This window comes from Papilio machaon, chromosome 5 (assembly GCF_912999745.1).
Source record: "Papilio machaon chromosome 5, ilPapMach1.1, whole genome shotgun sequence".
NCBI classification, from domain to species: Eukaryota; Metazoa; Arthropoda; class Insecta; order Lepidoptera; family Papilionidae; genus Papilio; species Papilio machaon.
The window spans coordinates 5,658,954-5,686,559 of NC_059990.1; the positions used below are offsets into that span (position 1 = coordinate 5,658,954).

The 27,606-nt window shown below is 30.9% G+C and overlaps 1 protein-coding gene across 1 annotated transcript in view; it reads right to left on the bottom strand.

The window, feature by feature from the left end:
* Positions 1-27,606, bottom strand: part of LOC106708525 (eye-specific diacylglycerol kinase-like) — a 102,878-nt gene that overhangs the window by 64,702 nt on the left and 10,570 nt on the right. The gene's annotated exons all lie outside the window — the stretch shown is intronic.

Genomic DNA, 27,606 nt, shown 5'->3' on the forward strand with positions numbered 1-27,606 from the left:
CATAAATCACAGAACGTAAAATTTTAATTCAATGTATGTATGTTGAGTATTTATTTATTTAATAAAAATGTTTCATACAAAACAACATGACAATCAATTATTAAAATGTTTGTCTCGTAAGTACATTCTTAGAGAACGTGAATGTGCATTCGATTATATCATTCTTTAACGCTGTAATAATACGAAAGGATCATAAAAACGTGTGACAATGATTCAAGAAGAAAAATTGCGAAGTGTAATAAAGCATTTTATTTGGCGAAACTTGGTCTATTCATCAATGTCAATATTTACGAGACGGTCCGCTCAGCGCTCGACAACCTTTTAGAGGACTTAATTAAATCAAGTGCGTCTGCGAACCTCTTAGTGTCACAACTTCTAAGTTTCAAACTGTCACTAAACACAAAATCAATCTAAAAGAATTTTACCTGTTAAAATGCAATAGCGAATAAATATGAAAATTTTAGCTAGAGCAACAATAAATGTACCTAACCGAATTGTTGTATATGAAAAGCAAACTGGACAATTGAAATATTAATAGAACCAGTTCAAATATTGAAAGGAAAAATAGTAGTAGTTGGGGCTCAGTTATCCGCAACTCCACGACAAGCGCGTATTTTGTGTGAAAAGAAAAATAATTGAATAATTGAAAACAAATGTAATGAACAAACAGACCATGTGTTACAAAACAAATTATTGTTCGCTTTTATACACAAATATGAAAAAAAATTGAGTCTCTTTTCATAGCGATATTTTAGAATTTTTACTAACAATACGTCACGTTACGGTTTTTATTTGAATGGTAACATTTTCTACCTTTGAAAGTATATTAAACTTTTTACTAAATTGCCAAATAGGATTTTATTTGTATGTGAACTATCCTTACAGAAAATCTTACTATATTGTAACTACTATATAATATAGTATATTCAAACTAATAATTTTACTAATTTCTACTGTGTATTTACTTTTCACTAATTAAATTAGATAAATGCAGTCGTATTTGGGACATCAACGCTTTAGTGAAACATTAAACGACAAAATGCACTTAAGTTGCGTATTTTAATCACAATTAAAGGTACCTTTATATTAGTTAATTAATAATTACCGTAACAAATGAGATGATGTGTCCATGCGGTTGGCGAAAGAAATCAGATACTCCATTAATGATAATAAGGCTGTCCGTCTTACTCCATTAAAGAGACGCGAAGAAACGAGCCAGTCGCATAAAGGCTTTTTTTATTTATTTATTTAAAAACAACTGCATAGCATCCTTACAGTACGCAACCAATTTGATACTATACATACTAGTTTACACGATAACATTTATAATAACAGGAAAAACACATAACAATGGCAAATAAAAAAACAAAAAAAAATACATAGATAAACAGTGCAAGAATATATCAACGCGTAACTACACATCAATATTATTAATCAACAATCAATAAATTTAATATTCAAACGTCTTCTACATTGTGTTGTTGTCCATATTGTGTCGTGACTACTACTTATAAGTAATTTCAATGTGATACCTAGGTTTTATTGTACATTTTTTCTTTTTATTATAATTCATAAAAAACAGTTATATTGAATGATAATTTCGAATTTTAATTGAATAGAGGTATGTAGATAAAAGTACTCGGGCAAAAGACTTAAATCGACCTCATTGAATCTAAGAGACTATCAAAGTAAACAAGCGTTAGGTACTAACTGATAGTTTGCTCGATAGCTACAATTTGTCATCTCGCTAGTTCGATAGCTTTGCTCTGAACAAACACACGAGATAGATTGCTAATCAAACCCAATTCATTTTCAATTTTTCGTAAGCTATAAACTTATTCATAACGACCAAAACATTAAGGTGAAAGGAAGTAACTTTTGGATCTTAAAAAGGACCTACTCGTTATTCAACTACGTATAACGATTTTCACTTCAACCACGATTAAATAACTATAAGTTAAAAAATACTTAAATATTTACGAATAAAGTATGTTAGAAAAAAAATTTAACCCTCAGCACCCCCCTTTGCGTGATTTATTCGATTAATGTGCCAGTTTTTTATTGCCTCTTTACACGCCTGAAATGGTTTAATCAACATCTAACGAAAAAGGAAATATGTTATCGTTCTCATGAAAAATTATAAACATGATTTTTATTTTTTCAAGAGTTTTATTTTGATTTGACGGAATTGTAAAACCGGCTCTACCGTGTCTTATTACTTATTAACACGTCGTTATAACTTCAAAATCTGACGTTAGTTATAGCTTTCTTGTTACCTACAACGTGTACTTAGACAACAATTTCATACAGTAAGAAATTTCTTTTAACTAAAAAGAATTATAAAAATCTGAGAACCGTCTCGTAGATTTGTTATTATCATTAAAACATTCAAAGTATCTTTTCTTAGCTGTATAAACGTGTCTATATTTCTAACTTAATAAGTAAAATAAAAAAAAGTATCGTTGAAATCATAAACTGAATTGAAGATAAAAATACAAATCTAATAGCCGAGCAACGGCATTTGTTGAATGTATTAACTTGATGTAGGTTTCCACTGTATATGTTCGTGTAAAATATATTTTAATCCCTCACATTAGGTACCTTGGAAAAACACAAATAAGTTTTATACAAATATTTCACCAGTGGTCTCTCGGTGGAACTGGAACGATGTAAGAATCGGTAAATATTTATTCCAAATATTATAACAAAGAAATTTAATCCGAAAGTCATGTCATCATTAGTTTTTAGTTTATCTTGTTTGGTAACAGCTATTAGTATTCAGCACACATCAACGAACATATTAACACAACAAATTCATAACTCAACAACTTATGAAAAACTTCCAAAGCGCGTATGTAACATAGGACTCGATCATAAACTTTTAGCATTAGTATCAAAGATAGAAGTTCAATTCGGTATAATAGAAGTTTAGATAACGAAGTGAGAATAATAACTATGTAACTAAGTTCCTATTTTTCTTTCATAGCAAAACATCGTTTGCCAAAGTTTGCTCTTTGAATACGTCGGAAAATTTATTCTTGTTGAATTAATACTGGGATAGGTTGATCCCAGTATTAATTCACTTGCTTGCTGAAATGTTACACGATATATTTTTACACTTATTAGGTTTTTTTCTTTTATCCATATAAAATGTAAGTAGATTATTGAGATATATTACTATTATTTCTTTTAACCATTCTAAATAAACTCAAACCATATTAAACTATAAGTTAGGATGTGAAATGTTCACGGTAATGGTCTATAGAATGTGTAATTCTAACATAAAACCACGAGAACGTATGCCGTACCCTTAACTATTAAGCTATTGGCATCAGTAGTCAAGTCAGTTATAACCATACTAATTTAGGTATTATGTATGTATTTATATGTATATATGTATTTGATTAAATACAAAATCAACTGTAAGTTACGTGCACTGTACCCACACCTGGGTATAATTTGGGTAGTGTTAGACTATCTTTTTAAGGTGTACAAGACGTTTAATTTATTTTTCCTTTAAAGGTGGAATGCCGCCACTTAAAGCGACTGTACGAATGTTTGATACAAGTGCTGGAAGCTCGGTGAAAACAAACAAGTCATTAGACAGGTCGTCGCATCGCAGACTGTTTGTCGACTCATTTGTCAACCTGGACCCTCGATACACTAAGCGCTGTTTGTACTATCGATGTATTGACGATCACTTAACACAAGCCTAATCTAACAAGGTGATACGAATTTTATGTTACACTTAATTTGACAAGCAAAGAAAATGGTAGGGGTTATAAATTATTTATTTTACTATCTTTATGAAAAATAAACGATGCGTAAGATTTAGAATTAACCAAAATAATTTCTAATATATCACTATTCGTAGCTATATTTTTTGTTGGAATATTTCTTAAAATGTGACGGTTTTTTATGAACATTTTTACTTCTTAACTAAATTAGAAAATCGACTTCTTAAGTACACATTTAAAATATATATATATATATATATTAAGAAAGAAATTCTTCATTTTCTATTGCTAGCAATTTATCTCAGATATAATAATAGTTTACTTGGGCAGTAGATAAACATGTATTCTATTGTCCCCGCGGCTCGGACTGGATAGCCGACATGCCGTAAACAGCGGAAATCGCCCCAGCGATTCGTGCAATTTTTATAATCGTGTAAAGAATGTCCTCATAATACTTCTTTGCCTCAAGAATTTTTTTCGTTCCTCACATTTTTAGGGATAACAAATAGTTTTGTAAATATTGTTATTTCCTCAACTATTATGGATACTAATAATTCATGGCATAAGCAAGAAAATAACCACCATTTTATATGAATACTTAATAGTTTCTGTAACATTGTGACTTAATAAAATATTGGGCTCTTTGATATCAAAACACAATAAATTAATGTCAATATGTGGTTGCTACATCTAATAAAAAATGTATCTTAGACATACAGTTTATAATAACTATATATTGTTAATAATTTCTCTTAACTCCCTTCCGTAACTTTTACCATTTGACTTATTTTAAATTGAGTGTCGTTAAAACAAAGCGTAGCGTATACGAGTATCCATTTATGTGTAATCAGTTGTTTAAGTAGGCAAATATTTCAGCAGACAACTTCGTAAGGTTTCTTTAAATTTATGTTTCAATTTAACCAAAAAGTAAAAGTAAAATTAGATTACGTACGCTTCAGTTTTAAATTTAAATGGAAATGTTGCAATAACCCAATACAAAAATGATATTTTTGAATATGATATGTTGTTAATATTACAGTTTCATTTTAGTTGGTTCATATTTGTTGATTTCCAAAATCAAATGTTAGTCTTAACACCAGTGATCCAATGAATCGAATTACCTACATAAATTAATTTTGTCCTAAACAACTATTTGTTTAATTAGTTTCATAGCAGTGTTATACGGAATTAATTTGTACATCTATTGTCCTTTACTCATTGTGTTAATGTTCAAAGACCGGAGCAATTTTAATTAAGCAAAATCTCATTAACCGTAAACGACACTTAACTTTTCTTGACCTTACAGTTACTAGTATATCTCGATTCCCATCATAACATTAGTCCTCGTCTTTATAAGGATTTCATATTTCAATTTACTCCAAACAAATAACTATATTATTCGGAATAAAAAATAACTTAATAAGTAAACTATGTTCTACATATGTGCCAAATTTCATCAAGATCCGTTAAGCCCTTCCGGAGATACCTTCTAACTGATATACATCCATCAATCCATCTAACCATTCGAATTTATAATACTCGTACTATAGTAACATAAATTAAAACCCTTTCAAATACCAAGAAATAAAGAATATTTTAATAAAATTAGAATAAAAGAATATTTTAATATAATTTTTAGAAACGTCTAAACTTAACGAAGTTAACTAGATTTTTAAATTTTATCATGGAATTACGTAGTTAACTAAACACAAAAATTCACCAAAAATTTTGAATTCCATAGAAATGAGAAACCAAAACAATCATATCTAAATAACTTTACTGAGAACTACTAATTTAATAATGTAATAGGACTGACTGACACAGACTTATTATATTTAGATCATAAATTTAAATATTGAAACGTTCTAAAATAAACCCTTCGACAATAAATGACATTGTCAGCCAGTGACATGTAAATATATTTTTTTATCTCCATTGAATTTTATTATACAAAGTTTGATCGATACTTCTATTTTCTTTTAAAAAAATTGTACTTATTGTATTTAGCAGCATTTCATTTAAATATTATGTATTTCTCTTTATATGTTTATTTACTTTGGCGATTAGTGTAACCTTAAGGTTAAAATAACAATTGCCTTTAAGATTGTATTCTTTGTTATTCTCTAGTCTGTTCCCCTAGTTCATAGCAACAAGTCTGGACTAACATCTACAAAGAAAACTTAAACTTATACTTAAAATTAAAACAACATAGAAACCATTTTAAAAGTAGATAATAAATAAAAACAGACGGAGCCAAAACTGCACTATGTTGTAGTGAAAATGTCCGTGTTTTTACGCAAGGAATAAACTATCGACATTTTTCTCGCATCTAGTAAAATGTCTGAAAACAAAATTTTCTTTTTACAACTTATACCAAGAGCCAAATCATCTATTTGTATAACGTTTACATGTGAAGACGAGAATTCTGAAAATGAAGTTTTCAATATGAACTTGACTAAAAACCAGAATTGCTGAACATTGTAAAAAAATTCCTTACAAAAATAGAATTTGCATTTTTGATTTCGAAACTGAAATAACTGATAACTGCTATAATAGCGTAACGTAAAACCAGTTTTACACAAAAGCAGCAATTGGATATTAAAAGTTAAATTTGGTATGAAACAATCCGTTGATATATGATTGAGTGAGTTTGTATGAAGTTGGGATCGTATCATCGTTATTTATGCATAGCAATTCAATGGAGAGAAAACTTTACATTTTTAATGCTTGGTTATATTTTTGTCCATATATCCGTTATTTACAATATAAATAATTAGACATCTCAGACACTAATCACTTGCTATAACAATAGTGATTTAGTACTGGGCCTACAAACCTTAAATACAGTCACTGATGTACGCAATAAAGAAAGGATTTCAATAAATAAATGCGTATTTTTTCCGACTTTTCGAATTAGCAAGAAAGTAAAAAGGTAAATAAAACATTAATTCCCTTTAAATATAACTATTAAACGATATCAATCAATGTTAAATGTACAAGTACCTCTTAAGGTTTTTTTATAAGAAAAAAATATTAATAAGGATAAAGAGTCCTTGAAAAGGGATAAAACGATCTGTTTTCAGAAAGATATGCTTCACTGATTTCTAGTTGTAGTGAGAAAGGACGAGGGAAACGATACGAATAAAATTTATTTCATAAAAAGGGAAATTGTTACAGTACCACTTACTTTAAGTATTTTTGCTCTTTATGTAATACTAATAGATCTATCTAATAATTGAATGAATGTTATTTCTATTCATCGTAGTTATTTTAAAAATTATATTATATTATATTAGCTGTCGCCCGCGACTCCGTTCGCGCAGAATATTTAAAAATGTTATAAGTAGCCTATGTGTTCTTCCAGACTATGTTCTATATATGGGCCAAATTTTGTCAAGATCCGTTGATCCGTTTTGGAGATACCTTCAAACAAACATCCATCCATCTTAACGTGCGAATTTATAATATTAGCAAGATAACTGTGATAAAAAAATATTGCGTAGTTAAAATAAATACTGCAAAACTTATTCCACTTTTAAATTATCATTTAGTCTGATAGTTATTTATAAGATATATACTTCACATTTTACGTGTTAAACCGTTCGTGAAATTGGTCAATGACAAGGCTTTGCTAAAAAGTTTAATTTTCATTTTCAGCATGGAAAAGATAAAATGAAAATGAAAACATAAAATCCATTTACACTTTAACGAGGTGGGAATAAAAAAATCAGGAATAAAAAGTTTTAAGCCTAAGTAGAAAACGAACATATTTGTTTTGTCAAAAATAACTCTATTTTGGCATCGTTAAGTCATTATAACTTATAAGTAACCGAACCTTAATTTCGGCCATGAACCTTTATAAATATAAATATAAATCTAATTGAACCTTCAACCTACATACTACACAAATTATCTCCGATCCGCCCCCGGAAATATCTAGCAGTTCTGAGAAAATAGACTTTAGAGGGGTTATTTTTGTATATTATACGGAGCGACAATTGGTTTAAACTCGGCTTTAATTTTTAGCTGACTGTTAAATATTGATAATTCGAACATAACTGCATTTAAAAAGAGTTAACTGCTTGTACTGTGATTGTGATAAATTTAAATAAACCCGTTTTGATGATTTCAAAACGGCACACGATATCCATTGTTTATCCACGTATCTCCTATCTTACAATACTAACTGGGTCATCGCGACGACCGCCGCCGCCGCCGGCTCAGCCGACGTCACCATAATACAAGTACGCTGCATCGGCATTTTATCTAGACCACAAGGGCATGTCTATTCTCAACAATAATCGAAACAGTGAAATTTAGACTGAGAAAAATAAGTCAAAACTATAGTACAATTTTCAACACGAAGACAAAAAGTACGGAACAGAGTATAAATATTATTTTACGAATTAAAAAGGTTCTATCAGCAAATTAACTTAGGTTATATTTGTTTTTCATTATGCCCATCTGTCCATTTGAGTGAAGGTGGATGGTTTACTGGTTTTAAAATTATGAAACCGAAAAAAGGCAAAACAACTTTTTGGCGTGTATAAATCTAGATATGTAAGAAAGAAGTTTTTCAGCAATCTATTAGTTTTCGTTCCGGCGCGTACAAGTTCTCCTAATCACATTAAAGGTAAACTTTCTTTCGTTTAGAACGGTCCTATTTTAACCTAATGACTATGGGGTTTCTTAGTTAATAGGTTTGGGTGTTTTGTAACGAGAGTTCGCCTTAAATACGAGGATGTTAAAGTCTTTGATCTGCTTCTATTGATGTTTTACCTGATATCGTACTGAACACTCGCTTAATAATTTTTTAATTCTTTCAACAGAGTTTCAGACATTATCTTAATTTAAATAATTCAAACTTACAGTTCTCATATTTTCTACTCAAACGTAAAAAAAATAATTTACGCATTCCCAATGATTTTTGACATCTAATTTAATGAATGAAAAGCATTTTTAAAATAGTTGTTTATTTTACAAATGTATATAAAATTAGAAACCATAAAACAATACGTAGCAATAATACAGGTATTTACCGATAAGTATCTAAAACTGGTGTACTATGAAATAGTAGTGTTGACGAACAAACATCCTATGATGCATACTAATTTGTTAACTGCCTCTTTAGTTCACATTATTCCGCTTTGTTTCATATATCGTCGAAAATAGAGTCTTAAATGTACGCTAATGTTTGAACAATATACCTCAGGGCATTTTGCCTATTGAAGTGTATCCAAAGCGTAATTCCTATTGTGATACGCCAATCTATGACGCGTATTTATAAATATAATATGTTCTTCTCTTACAGAACATTGTTAAACACGATTTTCTTAAAATACACAGACAAAATTTAAATTTTCCTTTTTTGTTTATTTTCTCTAAGGTGCCACTGGCCAAATACTAGTAAATTGAATATGCGTATACAATAGCCAGTTAAAATAGATGAAATAATATTAATTTTCCTAAGCTTACAATTTAGACAACAAAATGATTTTACTGTCAACCGATGATGATGTTCATTTGTGTACGATAAATGAATATTCCTAGAATTTCTCTAACACAGTTTCATAATTAATTTCCAGTGACAGCGATCAAAAGTCAGTTACATTTTACATTAATTTCGCTTGACGGTTTAAAATGCCTTAGTTGATAACATATTCAGGTCTTACGCTTTTTCTCGACATAAAAATTCTATAGAACTTCAAGTCCTTATTTTAATTTAAAACATATGTTATTTTTTTAAATTTTAAATTTTCTTTTTAAATTATAATTCATATAACAGAGAAAATAATCATGTTATTTTATTATTATTATTATTGTTATTCAAAACAAAGTAAAAAATTAAAAGATCGCAATTTAACAGATCAAAGTTAGTGGGACGATAAACAAAAATAGCTAAAGCACTGGAGTCGGGAAGAAAAGCTCTATATTTATGAAAAGAAAACAACAGAACAGCGACACGCCTCATCTGTCTGGATAGAACAACCAGCAGCTGTACCCGCTATCTAAATAACAGCAATTTTTATACAAGCTTTTACGTACAATCTGTTATTTAAATAATGGTAACAAAAAGTACAAATCCTTTAACATGACTTTACTTTTTTACTAAACATTTGATTGTGATTCCACAATCTTTTTTAAAGAACAAAATTGCAGAACATAACAGAAATTAACACATCTGTAACTTACAGATAAAATCATCATCATCAGCTCACTATACGTCCCCACCGAGGGGCTCGGACACTACCCTAACTTAGGGGTGACTAGGCCATAGTCAACCACGCTGGCCAAGTGCGGGTTGGTTGACATCACACATATTTTTTAAATTTCTTAAACTTTACAGATAAATTACGGTATTATTAATATTCACGACGCGTAACGGTATTTTTTATTGTATATATCTGCGTGACCATCTTATAAAAATATCTCACTGTTGAAATTAATTAAATAACTCTTGTAAATACGTTCTTACAATCGATTAATTGATTAAAACTTCATTTATTGTAATTTTTAGATTAATTTACAAACGATTACTAAATTCAAACACTTTATTGTAAGTCTCATGAGGGTATAAATAAGAATGTTCCGGCGGCACAGAGTCAGTCTCAGTACGACCGCCGGAGTGTTCAGAGCTCTTTAAGGAGGCAAAAACTCTGCTGAGAAATATAAGGATATTCATCAAAGGCTGCGTTTCATTTAAGGATGAGCAATGCTAAAAATGATGTTAGTGGTGCTACCACCACTGACGTTGTGTGTTTCTCAAACACTTCGGGCGGTGCTCATCCGACATATATATATATGCAATAAACGTAGAGCAAACCTTCACAATTACACTGGTATGCGAAGCGACTATGCTCTTGATTAACCACGAGTAGTACAAGGAAGTATCGAAAACGAGAGGCTGCGTTTGGGAAGTAACTGAGTTTACAGGAGAAAGTATCAAACTATTAAATATCCATTGATTTTACAAAAAATAATAACTTTTCCTTTAATTAATTTCTCAGTTTCACCTCTGAATAATACTGTCCACGAATCGAACGAAGTTCTAAAATCGCCTTAATCGAAATCCAGGTGCGAACATCGCATTAGACAGAAATGTTTTAAACGATTTATGAATAAATCTTTTTGAAGTATTTCAATACAAAGCACAATAGAAAGTGTATTGAATAGCAACAACTGTAGTCCATCTAAATTCCGTACCTCAAAGCATTTGTAAACATAATACTTCACCTAAGGCTCTACATAGTAAAAACGTTAAGTTGAAATACAATATTCTTCATGTTTGTATCAAAGGTTTCTATGCTTACCTATGTATTTATGCTTTCTTTGTTGTCACTATAGATATGAAAAAATATAGATGAAATAGTAAATACTGCTCGTAGCTTTTAAAGGCCTTTGTTTGTAGGGTATATGAAATGTAAGACAACTGTTTTTTGGTGGATAAAAACAGCTGATTAGTTTTTATCCTGCTCGCAGTAAGTAGTTAGATGATAGTGCCGCCATTTAGGCTACGGGTCCTACATGACTACTTATGATAATTTACTTAATAATTTAATAAATAATGGACTTAAAATCTAATATTTCAAATTAATAATTGCTTATAATATCTATAAAATCCATAGCTTGTCTTACCTCTCTTGAGCAAGAGCGGCAGGAGAAAAATCCTCTATATTTCAGATAAGCTTATAACCAGTTTATATTTCTCTTCTAATTATTTCCGGGTGGTGGTGCGTCAATACTGACTTTTCAACGAGCAGGCGTTTACCTGTTTTCCTTTTCACATTTCCACCGCATTTGCATTCGTCGCTTAATAATAAAATGCTGCTTCCTACAATTAAACAAATCTACGCCGCATGTTGACAAGAAATAGCATATTTACGATCTTACATTTAGGCGGTATATTTTTTTAAAGTATAACTACTATTTTAGTGCGTAAGAAATTAAGATAAACAATAGCATGTTTACTCCGATTTTGTAATTTCATAGGATAGACAAAGATGAAAAGATTTATCAGTTTTTTTTTTTAATTTAAGAAAAGGGGGTACTCGATAAGTGCAGAGAACACCGATGTAGGTCCATGGGCGCCCGCAACACTAGTGGAACTGCAGGCGCAGAACCGTTGAACTGTTTACCAGCCAACTTTACACAAGCTAAAATGTGAGTATGAAGAGTATTTTTCGATTGTGAAAAAAGATCCGCGTGCTTTTGTGCCGTAAAAAAATTGTTCCAATGAAACTTTTCTCACACTAATATTTGGAAATTTTTACAAGAAGTATTGCAATACATGGTGGGTTTAGTATAATAATAAAAAATTACATGTGATGTAGGTATCTTATTTTCAGTCTTTATTAAAACCAGTGTACGATTGTAATTTTTTTCACTGGATTGTAATTAGGTATTTTTATTATTTATTCATTAACTCGAACGAGCGGATGATTGAACAGAAGCAAATCGAAACTTTATTCACGTATTGTTCGAGGAGAAGGTTTATTTATTCAAAGCTCGGGCTCTATTATCCTGATCAATAATCACGGCAACGGCGTCTTATATCTTATTCAAACAAATCAGAGGAAACGTAAATTTTTACGATGTTACGATATCGATACGGGTAGGAGTTTTTACTTTGTAAATTATTGTTTGAATATTAAAATGCTTTTTAAGAAGTATATATTTTTCCCATTTTATTAGCAGATTAACGGATAAAAATGTAGTTTGAATTAAATAAATTTTAAGAATAAAACATTTACAAATATCTTCATTAATTTCGAGTACTATGCTAAAGTTTTACAATGTTAAAAAAATATTTCAATAACTTATTGTTCTTGATATAAGATCAATTTGCATATATAAACATACAATTCAAAGCCAAATTTAAATATTTATTTTACATTGTTTCATAACAAATTAATAGAGTTCGACGATGCCTTAGAATTATTATTTACTAAGAACTTTAATTTTAATGTTCTCTTACAAAATTTACATGGCTACTTGCTCTTTTGTAACAAATTTGTCCGAATTTACAGTATTACAAAGTAAATAAGGTTTCGTGTCTCGAAACTTTGTTCTCTTGTACAACAGAAGCTTCAGTGGAATAAAACAATACACAAAACCCATTTCAAAAGGTTTCAACTAGGCAAGTCGCATGTTCACTGAACTCTTTTTGTTTCGAACATGCTATTTCAGTATTTGAATTCTTTTGTACGAGATATTTGCCAATTTCGATAGTTTATTTCACTTTTAATCACAAAGATTACGTGGCTCAAGTACTTAATTTATATTTTGGGTGATAAAAATTTAATAAACATTGAAATTCCTAACATACATATCAATTTGGTATGATTGGATGTAAAAGAAGTAAATATTTTGTATTATACTTGGGTAGTAGTGGGTAGGTGGCAAAAGAGCAAACGGCCACCTGAATTCGCCGAAATGGCGTAGCGACCGCTGCCCATAGATATCCGCAATTTCAGATGCGTTTCCTACCTTTAAGAGAATAATGAGAATGTAGAATAAAAATAAAGTGAATATTTGCTCTTCCTATTCACCCCCTACTACATCACATTCAATTCTCCTTCCCATCCTTTCCTTATAAGAAAGGGTGGGAAGGGGAAAAGGACTAAAATCGAGTCTCCGCGACGCATTGTCATCATACAAAATGCGGAATTACTTCCACTTGACGTCTACTTTCTGTGTGGTCATGGTTTTGCACCGGTAGCCAGACAATTCGTGCAACAGATGTTATTGTTGTTAGCGTCTACCTCTGACACTCTAATCATTTTACTTATCATCGTAGACAATACGTATTATTTTATCGTGCATAAAACTAAAACAATAGCTAAATAATAACAATAATGAAAGAATGCAAAATTATGCTTCTACAATGTGAATAAAAACTAACATTTTTCATACTTTTCCAAGGCAAAAAGTAACTTTGACTGCATCTCACCCACATATGTATTTTTTCACACGCTTTAAAATAGAACAGTGTTAAAACATAGACGTTGCATTTTGATATACATTTGCTGCAACATGAATTACTATATGAACCATTCTTGATATGTTTTCTAGTGAACAATGATATGTTTTTCACTTTCGGACGTTGAAATATTGAATATCTAAGACAAAGGCTGCGATATTCTCCATAAAAAATATGAATTGACATTTTCGTATGCGACTCTTTCGACGGGGACAAGCAAAATGTCATAGTAAAAATCGACGAATGTTTTGAGAGATTTTATTTTACCTATAGAATATTAATTTTAAGTAAACGACTTAAGTAAACTTGGTTGTAAGTATTTATAACTTCTATTTAATTTCATTTGCTACTGTGCAAGAATTCTAATACGTATGTTTCGGTGCTTCGGGCCTGTCGAAAGAATGAATGAAGAGTGACAACACAAAACTACGGGTATGTTACAAAGAGTGCCCCTAAGCAAGGAGCATATACATTTTTACCACAGATATTACAATTCTGTACTATTACTATCATATATATATGGGTATAATATTATTACTATACTAGTGTAGATTTATACTTAGACGAGCTTTCGCCCGCGACTCCGTTCGCGCGGAATTAAAAGATGTATATTTTTAGCCTACATATGTGTTCTTCCAGAGTAGTTTTACTTCTATGTAATATATAATCGAGATATATGCAGCCGTTCTGGAGATACCTTAAAGAAACGCATTTATAATATTAGTAAGATATTAAGAAAGATGTATGATGCAGAATATATTGGAATTTTACGAAGCAAGAGTTGGATAGGGTCATCTTACTAGATGGAAATCCGTTGTATCTATCTTTGTGAGTTAACGATGTAAGTGTATATTTAGTACAAAAAGCCGCAATGTGACCTCTACTTGTCTAGACATTGTCTTATCAGTGCGGAGGTTGTTTGAAGTCTCATTACCACGACGATTCCTACACCGAAAGATGAGACACTTCCTTCGTATAACAACGGCAAACTCGGATACTATTTTCGATTCCGCTCTCCCATTTAGTCGTCGCCGTTGCCGTAATGGTGTGAGCGCACACAACAATATCAATACATTATTTATATCGGATTGAATTTCAACAGGTACTAGAAACAAAGAGGTTTGTAACTGCAATGAAAATAATATCTTATTATCTTTATTAAATAAATATTGATAAATAATATTTATTGTATTTGTATGCTAATGCCAATTGCAAAATATACAAAACCATATTGCCATCCTTATCCTTTGTAAAAGGGTTACAACAGTGGAAAGTCTGGGGTTACTATTTTTATCAAAATAGACAAATGATCACGAACACTTACAGTAAGGTACACATTAACAAAAATCACTAAGAAATAAATTATTTAAGAGAACTTATTCCCTGACATAAAACATTGAAAGAGCAATTAGAGATTACCCCGATGTAAAAACATTTATCTCCCGGAGGTAAAAGCCTGCCAACAAATATAACTCTAGTTTCTCCTGTGGCAGCTACTGCATTGCGTGGAAGTCAGACATTTGTAAGTATTGTATGTGAACGTGTGTTGGATTAAATGTATGTCTATTTTAATTTAGTTGTTAAACAATTTAAAGGTTGTGCAAACACAACATGGTTGTCGCACCCTACAGTTTTATTATCAGGTGTGCAGTGAAATTATAAATTAGTATGAATTAAATTTTTATGACAAATAATATATCTTACTAATTTTCTTACATATGCGAAATACGAAATACTTTAGATGGATGTTTGTTTGAAGATATCTCCGGAACGGCAAAACGAATCTTGATGACATTTGGCACAGATGTAGAACATAGTTTGGAAGAACACATAGGTTACTTATTGTGTTTTTTTGAATTCCGCGCGAACGTAGTCGCGGGCAAAAGCTAGTGTAGAAATAAATTGAAATAACTGTGCCAAAGCCCAATATGAAAAAAAGTAATAGTTTCTTATTACACTTGTTCCACATAACTGCAAATCGTGGGACAATGTAGAGCTCTTTTCGCTCGCCCAGATTAAATATTTTTTAACGTTTTGCTCCTGATTTGGATAGTAATCGAACTAAACAATTTAATTACAACAGTGATTAGATGGTGGGACACATAGACTTTTTTATTTCGTCCTGCCTAATAATTACATTCAATGTTGTTGCAGTTTAAGCTATTGAATAAATGACCTGACATATTTCTTCAGGTAAGATAAAGTAAACAATTACCGGCTTTATTTAAAATTTTAATACGATTACTTACATATACTGAAGACACTTTTACACTCTTGTTTTCTATGTAATCTGTCGCTACCGGGAAAATAAGCCGTGTATACCTTAGAGATGTTTGTACAATCGTACGAACGCGTGTATTGTCATTGAAGACAGCTTAGTTGTCTATATAGAGGGCAGCAGTGCGTAAACAGGTCACCTGTTATCACACAAAGCACCAGCTATCACAATATCACTGAGATTTGAAGATCCCTTTTTAGGTTTACTAGGTTATAACTATTGAAATAACCAATACACTAATTGTATTAATGTCTATCTGGCAGTGGAAGAAACCAAAGTACAATAAACTCCCTGTTCTATGAATAGCTTTGGTAAATTCAACACATTTCACTGGAATACTCTGATAGCATTATTAAAACTTTATCCGCGTTCCAAATCAATTCCTTTACTTAAAATGTTATTATAAGTTTTACGATCTTACGAATTTGTATTAAAATTTGTGCTGCACCCCTTGGGCGTAAAGTACACCAACAAATCTCATACAAATTTCAACATATTTTGTCGATTTTGTTACGAAGGCGCCTGTCGCTATCATTCGTGCTAGGCCCTCTGTTAAAAATAGTCGTGACGTAAAACGTTAAAACAACAGTCGATTTGAAAGCGTTTTCGTGTCCATGTCAAGTGACCATAAGAGAAATACATGTTATATAGTTATAATGTGTCTATTTAAGGATGATTCGTTTGACAATTCATTTGGAAATCCACTAGAAATGGGTTGTGTAAAATCGGTTATGAATCTTTTGGATTGTCGATGGTTGTTCTCATAGAATTTGCAATCGAAAATTTCATGATTATTGTTTTTGAATTACAATATAAATAAAACGGTTTCTTTCTAATCTTATTTTATTCTCCAAAATTACACAAAGAAATAAAACGTTAAACCACAAATTGTCGTGTTAGCAAACAAAAAGTAAATGTTAGCTTCCAAGGGAAGGGACCTGCTTAAAACCATCGATTAAAGTGAATAAATCGATTCTGACTTCAAACATATGTGTTTCGAATTCTACGAATTACGCTTCATCACTAAAATCATTATTTTCAGAGTGTTATTTTATTGATCAAACAAAACACGATTTACCACGTATTTAGTGGAGCTATAAAATTCGTCGCAGTATCTAAGTTCGATTTTTACCGAAGTAACAATTTAAGAGGTTAATACAAAAATAATCAAAGTAATATATTTGAATCATCAATCGGAAGACTTGTTAAAGCGTTGTCTTTATGTAGGAAAAAGAAAAAAACGAAGTATATAAGTACAGTAAAATTTTCTCGGACAAATGTCAGAAGTTAGATAAAGCGTATATGCTAAAAGGATTTCAAAGTGCTCACTTTCATCGACTAAAAGATACGGACAACAAAAGAAAACAAATTGTGTTTGAAAGGAAAGAGATAGATTGTTAAATTTTTTAATCTGTAGCCTTAATGTCTAAAGATTAAAAAGCGACGATCGTAACGGAATAAGTAATTATGTATCTGTAATCTCTTCATCTCTCTCTCGACATTTCCTTCTAACCACTATTAAATTTTCGTTTTTCCAGCGTTGTTAAGTAACCTATCAAAAATAACAGCAGATTATTTGAGATGCACAAATAATTTACTTGCGGTTTGATTTCACATTTTTTTCATATAAATTATACAGAAAATTAAATCAGTTTTAAGAAATTAAAATACAAAGGGGAAAAAAATGTAGGCTCAAGTATATTTTGAGTTTAAAAATAACAGCATTGTCAAATCCAGCAAAGCAGTTAAAGAGACGGCCTGTTTCAAAAATTTACCTAACATTTTTTCGGTCATAAATCAGGCTTAAGTGCGAGAGAACGAAGCGGCATATTATATTAGATTGTACTTTTCCTTTGTTGTTATTTTTTAACCAACCATAACAAAGACGTAACGAAGTGCCCCTTTAACAAAAAAAGATAAAACAACGTCCACGGTACTTGTAAGGATTATGAAAAGCTTTTTATGTCACGTCATATTGTAATGAACAAATAACGGATTATTTTTTGGATCAAGTGCATTAATATTTATATATATATATATATATATATATATATATATATATATATATATATATATATAAATATTAATAAATATATATATATATATATATATATATATACTAGCTATTACCCACGACTCCGTCCGCGCGAAATAAAAAAAAAAGTAGAAAACGGGGTAAAAATTATCCTATGTCCGTTTCCTGGTTCTAAGCTACCTGCCCACCAATTTTCAGTCAAATCGATTCAGCCGTTCTTGAGTTATAAATGGTGTAACTAACACAACTTTCTTTTATATATATAGATATATATATATATATATATATTAATATTCGACCAAGATTGATGTTGAAATGCATAATATTTAAATGGGTATCTGCATAGTGGAATGTTGTAAGTATTCAATTTACAAAATTACTGGTACAAATAGATATTGATGGCAACCGATTTTAATGGAGTTTATTTCGATACTAATTGATATGAATTTATCGTTTTACTCTAAATACGAACTGAACATTCCAGAAGACCTGATCCGATGTATACATTTTTTAAGTGTCCACGCGTACCGGCGGCGCGCTGACGTGACTAAATAACATTTCAAACACACTCGCAGTATTGATTTTCCCCCTCCCATCTATTAAAAGTTAATTCGCATGCCTTAGAATCAATCACTCACTGAAACCTGGCAACAGAATTATTGGCTTCCTTTTTGATGTTATAAAAAATAGACCTTTACTACTTTTAAAATTTATGCGTAATATATTGCTATCTCTACTCCCTCTTATTTTACATCACAGTGTTTTCTTATGTGACCCTATCGTCGAAGATGGAAATATGCTTCGAATGTGTTCAAAGCCAAAACATTAAAACTAACCGCCTGATATTTTTACAGGCATATTCCATATTACTCGGTAAACAACAATTGCTATCTCTTTTTCCCCAGGAACGTCCGAAGAACATAAAGTTTTAAATGAAACAGCGTTAGCGCTTCCATTTAGAATTTTACTTTTCAGTTACATAATTATAAGTCTGACAGTTTCTGATGAGAAATACACAAACCTGCAAAATCCCACAAAATTCGAAGCCAACAAATATTGTAACTTTCCCAGTATATTACGAGCAGTAATGAGAATGGAAACATTATCCATCACTTAACTTTTAACAATAGAAAACAAAACTCGCACATGTTTCAGTCAAGCCAGTGGGAAATTCAGATTGATTTCAAAATAAATCAAACAAAAATTATTTATAGCCGTTCATAAATTAGTTTATATCAAACCAATACAAACATAATTTTGATTTACTCTTAGCACTTTCTTCGGATTTTTAGGTAGACTGACGCGGCCACGATGTGGGGACTTCGTTCAATTTTTTAATAGTAAGTAGTATATCTCTAGCAAATCTTCGTCATTTATAAAATTTTGTAAATGAACAGCTAAAGTAATTGTATAATTAAAATTTCGTCCAAAAAATTATGCCCAAATTCAGCCGAAAATAACGAAGTTGTAATAACATTGGCTAGATTGTCAGTCGAAAATAATAGAGATATGTTCATTAAGTTAGAAATACACTCATTTAAATAATTTAAGGTAAATGTTGAGATATGGCAAGCCTGGTGCCGCGACGTCACGACCGACGTCACGACCGGCGGCGCGTACGACCCCACCGGCAACGGACGACCTTTCCGAACGAACCCTGACCGGAATATTCATCGTTTTTCAAGACGGCAGTAAACCAGCCTTTATACAGTCCACTATCCTAGGTCCTGAAACATTGGTCCTTCGAGCCGGAACTTTAAGGTTTATAAAACCTTGTTCGCCGACCCCACGTGAAGGAGATGAAGCCAAGGAGGTGGTGATGATGACAATGTTTTAAATAATTTGTGACTTATAGAAACGAATTTATGTACATTAATTGAGAAATTTTAAATAACAACTACTTAACTTTTCATTTTTGTGATCCGGACAAAAATAAAACGTCAGAAATTCACTGTTACATATACATGTAAATATATTTATGTGCCATTTTCAAAGACTTTTACCAACAGCGCTTGTGCTTAAGATTTTTTTGTAGTCGGTCTTTTAAATATTGTTTATTGTTCCCGGTATTTCTTATTAGTCTTATTTTATAACGTCCACGGAAAAGGGTCTCACACTTCTATGTCTTGTATGTGCAGATGCCAGAAGAGGGGACGCACCAAAAGAGAATATTTCCTTACTTTTAAGCGTCAAATCCATATAGAAAAAAAGATCTATTTAAAAAATATTAAATTCTTAAACAAAGATAAAACACGTGTAATACTCCGAATAAACTAGTCCTATAAAACTTGAATGTAACTTAGTTTGTAGAGCGACCTCAATCATCGTTCTTTCTCAATTATAAAGACAATTACAAGTTCTGGGTAAATTAATAATATAAGAGATGGAAGTAATCAATACAACACCGTCATTAGAAGTCCACGAAAAGATTTTTACCTTTTGTTACTTTTTGTTCAAGCTTGCGTGATCTGTTGATATAATAGCCTATATAAATGAATTCTTAAGGGAAGTCCAAAGAATTGTAACCCTGAACTAAAAGGTGAAAAAAAGTTCAAAACAAATGTCTTCTCTCGTTTTCGATTCTACGTCGTCAATACATTATAATTTTAAAACTTACAGTTATATATGCAAATTATTCCAGATAATAATTCTAAATTCATCAGATTCAATATTAATTGTACAACCACATTTCTGCCAAGCAATTATAATTTAATACAGATTAGTGATTATCTAAATTCAATCACGGATAACAATGGACTCCAGAGTCACTCAAACGGCACCTCCAGGCAGATATGTCCTTGCCCAGTCTTTGTTTAGCTTATCCGTCATTTCAGTAACTGTCGCGTTATAATCTTACAATACTATAAATACTACACAAAATCCGTATACAGAAAACTAAAAATAAAAGTTAATAGGCCATGATTTGTTTTTATTTAATTTAACGCCTTGTTTACATTATTCCAGTACAGTAGGATTTAACACTCAATATCAGCGCTGGCATACAACTGGAATTATGTAAATACTAAATGGCACGCTACTGTCCTATTGTACTGGCATAATGTAAACCAGGCATAAATTCTGACTACATCAGGGTTTAGAATATTCTGTTACGATTTAAACGAGGTCTACTTTCGTTTCAAACGGTTTGAGGCTGATAAATGTATAAAATTTGTGTGTGTGCGTGTGTATCTTATTATTAACCTACCACATAGTACGAAGTCTTAGGAACAGGATTACAGCCCTGGCCTTGTGGCCTCCCAAATCGGGACATGTATAATTAACTATAAGTAGATGTATCTTGTGTAGGTGTAGTAATTTGGTGTATTGTAATGATTTAAGGGTGCATTTTTCGGTAATAAACTGCTCTTGCAGTTTGGTTTAATTATTTTATTGTAATCAAATTTTATGTTATCAATAAATAAATTTAAAAAGTGAGCCTTGTACTATTTCAGTCCCTGTTAATTTTTAAGTGTATGCAATAAGCAAAGCTAAGAAAGTTAAAATTTTCATTGGCTCTGACACAGTGAAATTTGTTTAACAAATTGATGCCGTACAAGAATTCGCTAAAATGTTACTAACATTCCTTGAGATTTTTTCCTTAAGTAATTTGTCAGATTTTTCATCTCATCATACCATTTCATACAATGAACTCTAACATATGACTAAAATTCATTCCGACAGCTTGGATCAAGATTTATATCGCTTTCAAACGTTCAAAGATCAACATCCGAGATGTTAAAGCCGCTGAATATATTTTGAGCGGAAGCAAACTAACAAGACAATGATGTATTACGTGGCAGGAACAACGCTCATATTGATGGTTTGATTATTGCAACATTTAAACAGTATAAACCTAAGATGCGTTTGACGTTAAATATAGACCAAAGTGAGCAAAATTAACTCATTAAATTAACTCTTGGATAGGTCATAATCTTACTAATATTATACATGCGAAAGTTTAGATGGATGAATGGATTTTTTTTTATTGAAGGCATCATCGGTACGGTTGAACGGATCTTGATGATATTTAGCACAGATGTAGAACATAATGTGGAAGAACACATAGGCTAATTATTATGTTTATTTTCAATTCCACGCGGACGGAGTCGCTGGCAAAAGCTAGTCTATATTATATAAAAATGTATTGTATAGTTTTTGATTTTGACATTCATATATGAATAAACATATGTGGTAAAGGCCACATTTTACATGGCGACTGCGTACCATGTTTTCAATCTCCAAATTAATTAATCATTTTGATTTTGACCACATCATTTAAGACTATAAAGTCGAACTTATTTTATTTATGATCCCTACCTCCACCTTAGTTTTTATTGATTTATATTAGTTATAAATTTATACTAATATTCACAGTTGCCAATATCCTGCGCGTTCGTACGTAACGTTTATCTTTGCCTTTGATTTGATAATGCGTTAAACAAACAATTGAATTTCGTCTGTCTGCTCACCTCTACAGTGTACGTTGTCAAAATCAACTGACTACATATTTATTGAAACAGTATTGTTAGCTATATTATTAATTAAAACTGGTGTAATTGAATTGAATGGAACTTTTGATTCTCATAAGTGAATTTTGTAAATTCTTAAAAAAATAGAACTTTAACAAATAAAAATAAATGATATAGAAATAGTATACATAGGACTCTATTCGCTCGCCCTGATTATGTATTTATTTATTTACTCATGTCACGGAATGCATAACCAATACCATGTTATAGCGAATCGATACACAAAGATTAAATCTCCAGCCATGAAATTCCAATGGAAAATCAGAGCCGACGTTTATAGATCCGGAAACGCCAACCTACGCACCATTACGTATTATCATTGCCCGGAAAGATTTTCACGTAGAGTAGCTTTTATAGATACATTTATTTATACTTTGTTTTTTGCAGCAGCAATGAACCATGTGATTTTTACTTATCTAAAGTATTAATTAGGAATTGTAGTAATTAGGATAAATAGTAAATTATTCTTCGACATGTTGGTTATATATTAAGATTTTCTACAAAGCTTAAACTCGACAAGAACAGCTAGTCTACAAAAAATAAACAGATGCCGTCTAAATGCCGTTTTATCTACCTCTCACATAAAATAATTATAGAGTTAAAATTCACTTCATTGAAAACTCGAAAAGAATTCATAACAAATTGTTATACACTAACAAACATAATAATTGGAAGGCCAATTGTTTTGATAATATTTTTAGAATTGCTGCAAGCGGCTGAGCTGTAAAGCCCAGCACTGAACTGTGCTGTGAACCAAACATTGACATCAGCGAAACAGCTACAAGACAATTACGTTGTTAATAAATGAAGAACAAATGGACTTTTTATGTGAATACTGGACATTATACACTTGATGATAAAAAAAATTAATTGCTAACGCGATTGCAATGAAGATAACATTTATCTTGTATTACTTCTTACTATCTTACTAATATTGTTAATGCGAATGTATGGTTGGATGTTTGTTTGAAGGTATCTCCAGAACCGAAATGGATATCGATGAAATTTGGCATAGACATAGAGCATAGTCTGAAAAAGCACAAAGGCTACTAATTTTTTTTTTAATTCCACGCGGACGGAGTCGCTTACGACAGCTAGTTATACAAGTCGAGTTGTACTTTCGATACAGCCAAGAACGTATTGTAAGTTCGTATTTTATTATACTAATAACACGTCATAGTATTCGAAACACACGCCTGCCAGTTTCGATTCTAAAATAAATGAAAAGTTGAAATTGAAGTTACGCTTCCATCGAAACTAACGTCACAAAGTCAATTTGACGCTTTGTAAATGGTATCCAACGTGTCTATCGCGTCAGGCGTTACTCTCAAGCCTACACGTTTGTTGCTGACTTGTTGACACATCCGACACAATGGTTAGCATTGCGTCGGATGTGTCATCCTGTCGTCCTGTCAATCATTAAATTAATTATATACTCCGATTATAATTTAAAGCCTTCTATAGGTATAGATTGTGGCAAAATATAGTCTTCGTAAATAAGAAATCCGCCTATTCTAATTGCTCTGGTATACCCTTAATATTTTAAAAAGCCTAGGTAAAATCATCTGAAATTTTTAGACTGTATTCTATTCGAAAGACAGTTAGACAAAAAGCAGAAATTTGCATTCAAATGAGGCCGACGAAACCTTTTTAGCCGACTTCAAAAAGAAGGAGGTTATCAATTCGACTGTATTTTTTTTTAGATTCTCTCCCTACAGAGATTTTCACCTTGGTAAGTATAACCACCATGTTAAATATAACAAATAGAAAACAATTCCCATATTACATCCAGCTATGAGTGAATAAAATATGACCAATAAATAGTAAAGTGAAATGTAAACTATATAAATATTGTATTCTACCGCGTCCAGTTCATTTTCAAATACTAGGTCAACGGCTATTTCGATAACTTGTTATTTTATATTCTCATTGATTGCGCGTTTGATTTTACACTATCATAAATCATAAATTATATGTCAATACAAACTAAAATAGACCCGTTAATGTAGATTACATATATGTCGAAACTCGAATGAAATGAACAATGATTACGAATGTTACACGTTGTTGAATAAATAAAATATTACAAATATTAATACATAAGGCCAATCATTTAATATATGTATTGATCAAATAAGAATACGACGATACGATTTCAGATTTAACTAGTAATGAAGATATATAAATTAGGCTTTTGTGATTTATTATTATTTATTTATTTATTTGCAATACAATGATAACCTAAAATAGAACTATGTCCCACAAAATTATATAAAATAATATGACTGTGGGATCAAAAAATTTGTTTATATTTTTCTGTTATCAATGTCATTAACTAAATTTGTAAAAAATAAATTAGTGAATGTTGTGCAGTCCACAGCTACGTAAATAAACGCTTGCTAAAAAAAAATAGTTGGAAAATAATTGAAGCTTACACGATTCGTTCCAGCGTAAACTTTTTTAGAATTTTAATTGTTTTAATGAAAAAACTCCCAATCATTACACTTTTTAAAATGAAACATAAAAACTATATTTCATTAGGGGCTTACAACGTCAAACAAACGAATTTTTAATTGAAGAGTTATGTGCTCACGAAAAATATAATTTGATAATTAACTACGAGTACGGCTGCATTCGTCAGTTATTCACAAACCCCGAAAAGCATTTTCGTGTCAACATCGTTGGCATTAAACTCGGTGAGTTCGTAGTTTATTTGGTTTGCAAATTTAACATCAGAATACTACGCTAAGATGTTAACATGTAGCGATAATGTCATGTCGCTTTAATCTATCTATTTAATTTTATCAGCAAAAGGTTTTTTTAATACACGTCTACTATACGTTTTTTTTTTTTTTAAATCAATATCGCAATTTCCTTAAAATGACATTCTAGATGAAAACCTTCAAATAGTGGAAAGTGGGATTTTTTTAACAAACTTTTGGTTTTGAATTGGATTAAAATACGATTCAGGCTATTATTTAAAACCTTTTTATGTATTAGGTATAATCCGTCTCTTTTATATGTTTCTATAAAAATATATAATCCTATCAGCAATGTTTAGAAAAATAGCACCAACGTTAAGCAAACGATGATAGTTTTATATTTTGTAATGGAATAATGCAATATAGAGAGCCCTTACAAATGAAAGAACTCTATAACAGCTTCATGTAATTGAATACTTTGTTTATGTTTGTAGAGGAATCCCTACCACTTAAGATCTTTAAGGGATGATAAGAGATAAGGGAAAGTCTTAGTTCAGTAGCGTAGCATTAGACAATTAATAGATAATCATAATCATTAGCTTTTCTTCTAATTTTATTTTATTTTCTAATTCTCTTTCGATCCTGAAAATTATTTTATGTAGTTTTGTGGGCCTTTGTTCTTGGTATTAGATTAACAATTGTATATTAATATATAAATATACACATATATTGTCAGGTTTGAGTTATGTTAATAATAAAAATGACTAATGAATAATTTTAAAATCAGTAGTAAAATAATCCAATTATTTGAGGACTTCTTAACAATATACAAAAAAATTGTCAGAAAATTTTAAAAAGACCAAAATGGGAAAATAAACGAACGAATAACCTTGTTTTATGTCACAATACTCGTAGTATCGCTCATCGTATGTTTGACAGTTCAAGTACTCTTTCTAATCATACCTAGAAGTATTACATCGGATATGGCAATGTTTAAACGAGCGTTCTCTTTATGACTACGCTTAAGTTTACGACACTGTTAAACTGTATTTCGTTCAGATAGCATTCGCTTATTAGTTGGAAGATGTCATCGTAATCAAAATTGGAACTGTTTTAATATTGTATAGCTATAACAATCCAACATTTTATACATTAAAAAAATAACAAGTTAAATTGAGATAAAAATAATTTAAGTCTTGTGGATATACTTACTATTTCTTGGTTGTAATTCAGTCAAATGTAATCTAGCATTTTTACAATCATAAATTGTTGAAAGACTGGTTTCATTGAGTACGATTTTACACGATAGAGTTTTAATGTGTATATCCCAAACATTTACCACTGTGTTTTTTGATTTATTCAATTTCAAATATGTACATTTATCCGAGGTTCATTCCGATGAAGGAAAACTTCGTAATGCAGCCTGCATATATCTACGAAGAAATCCAAAGATATGTGAGAAGTTAACCAACCCGCACCGGAATAGCATGGATGACTATGGCCTTAATAATCTCCCCTAATTTACATGTCTCTAAACGTGGGAATATATATATAAATATGCTGACGACTACGATATAAAACTATTATTTATTTTAAACAGAGATTGAATAATTTGACTCAAATCATTTTATAAAACTGTAGTTTCGGTTCGATGAACTTTAAATATTTACTAGTACATTCAAATAGACGACGCATGGATTAAATTGACGGATAAAGTCATCGCCAGGTACCAGATGGTTTTACATCTCCGAAATAATGACGAACACAAAACACTGGCTTTATATCAGGTGAATAGTTTAAAAAAAAACTTCAAAGAAAAATCTCCACTGACAGTGAAAAACAAAGACACTGACAGATCAAACGTCTTGCCCGTTGTAAAGGCAGTTTTACGTCAAATAAATCACTAGAATAAATCACCGTCAATCATTTATTGCATTAAACAAATAATTCCATTTTGTTAAAGGAAATAAAACATGAATATAACGAAAAGATATATAAATTTATTTATTTATTGGAAAATGAAAAATATTGGCATTGTCCATTTAACTAATTGAAACACGGAATTTTTCAATATGCCTACTGTATTAAAATTAAGTATAGCAAAAAATGCACCAAAAGAAAATGTGTTCAAAAATAATTCGCATAACGTTTTGTGCAACGTAAAAACGGAAACGTAACGTACGCAAGAGCATTAAATCAAATCGCTTTATATTGTTATAATGTAAAGTTATAAACCAAGAACGTGTTAAAAGCAGGCGTGTTGAATGCAATAACAATTAACAGCGCGTTTTATCGTAGGTAAATATTTACTTGAAACATTGCTCGTATTCTTTAAGGTGAAATTCA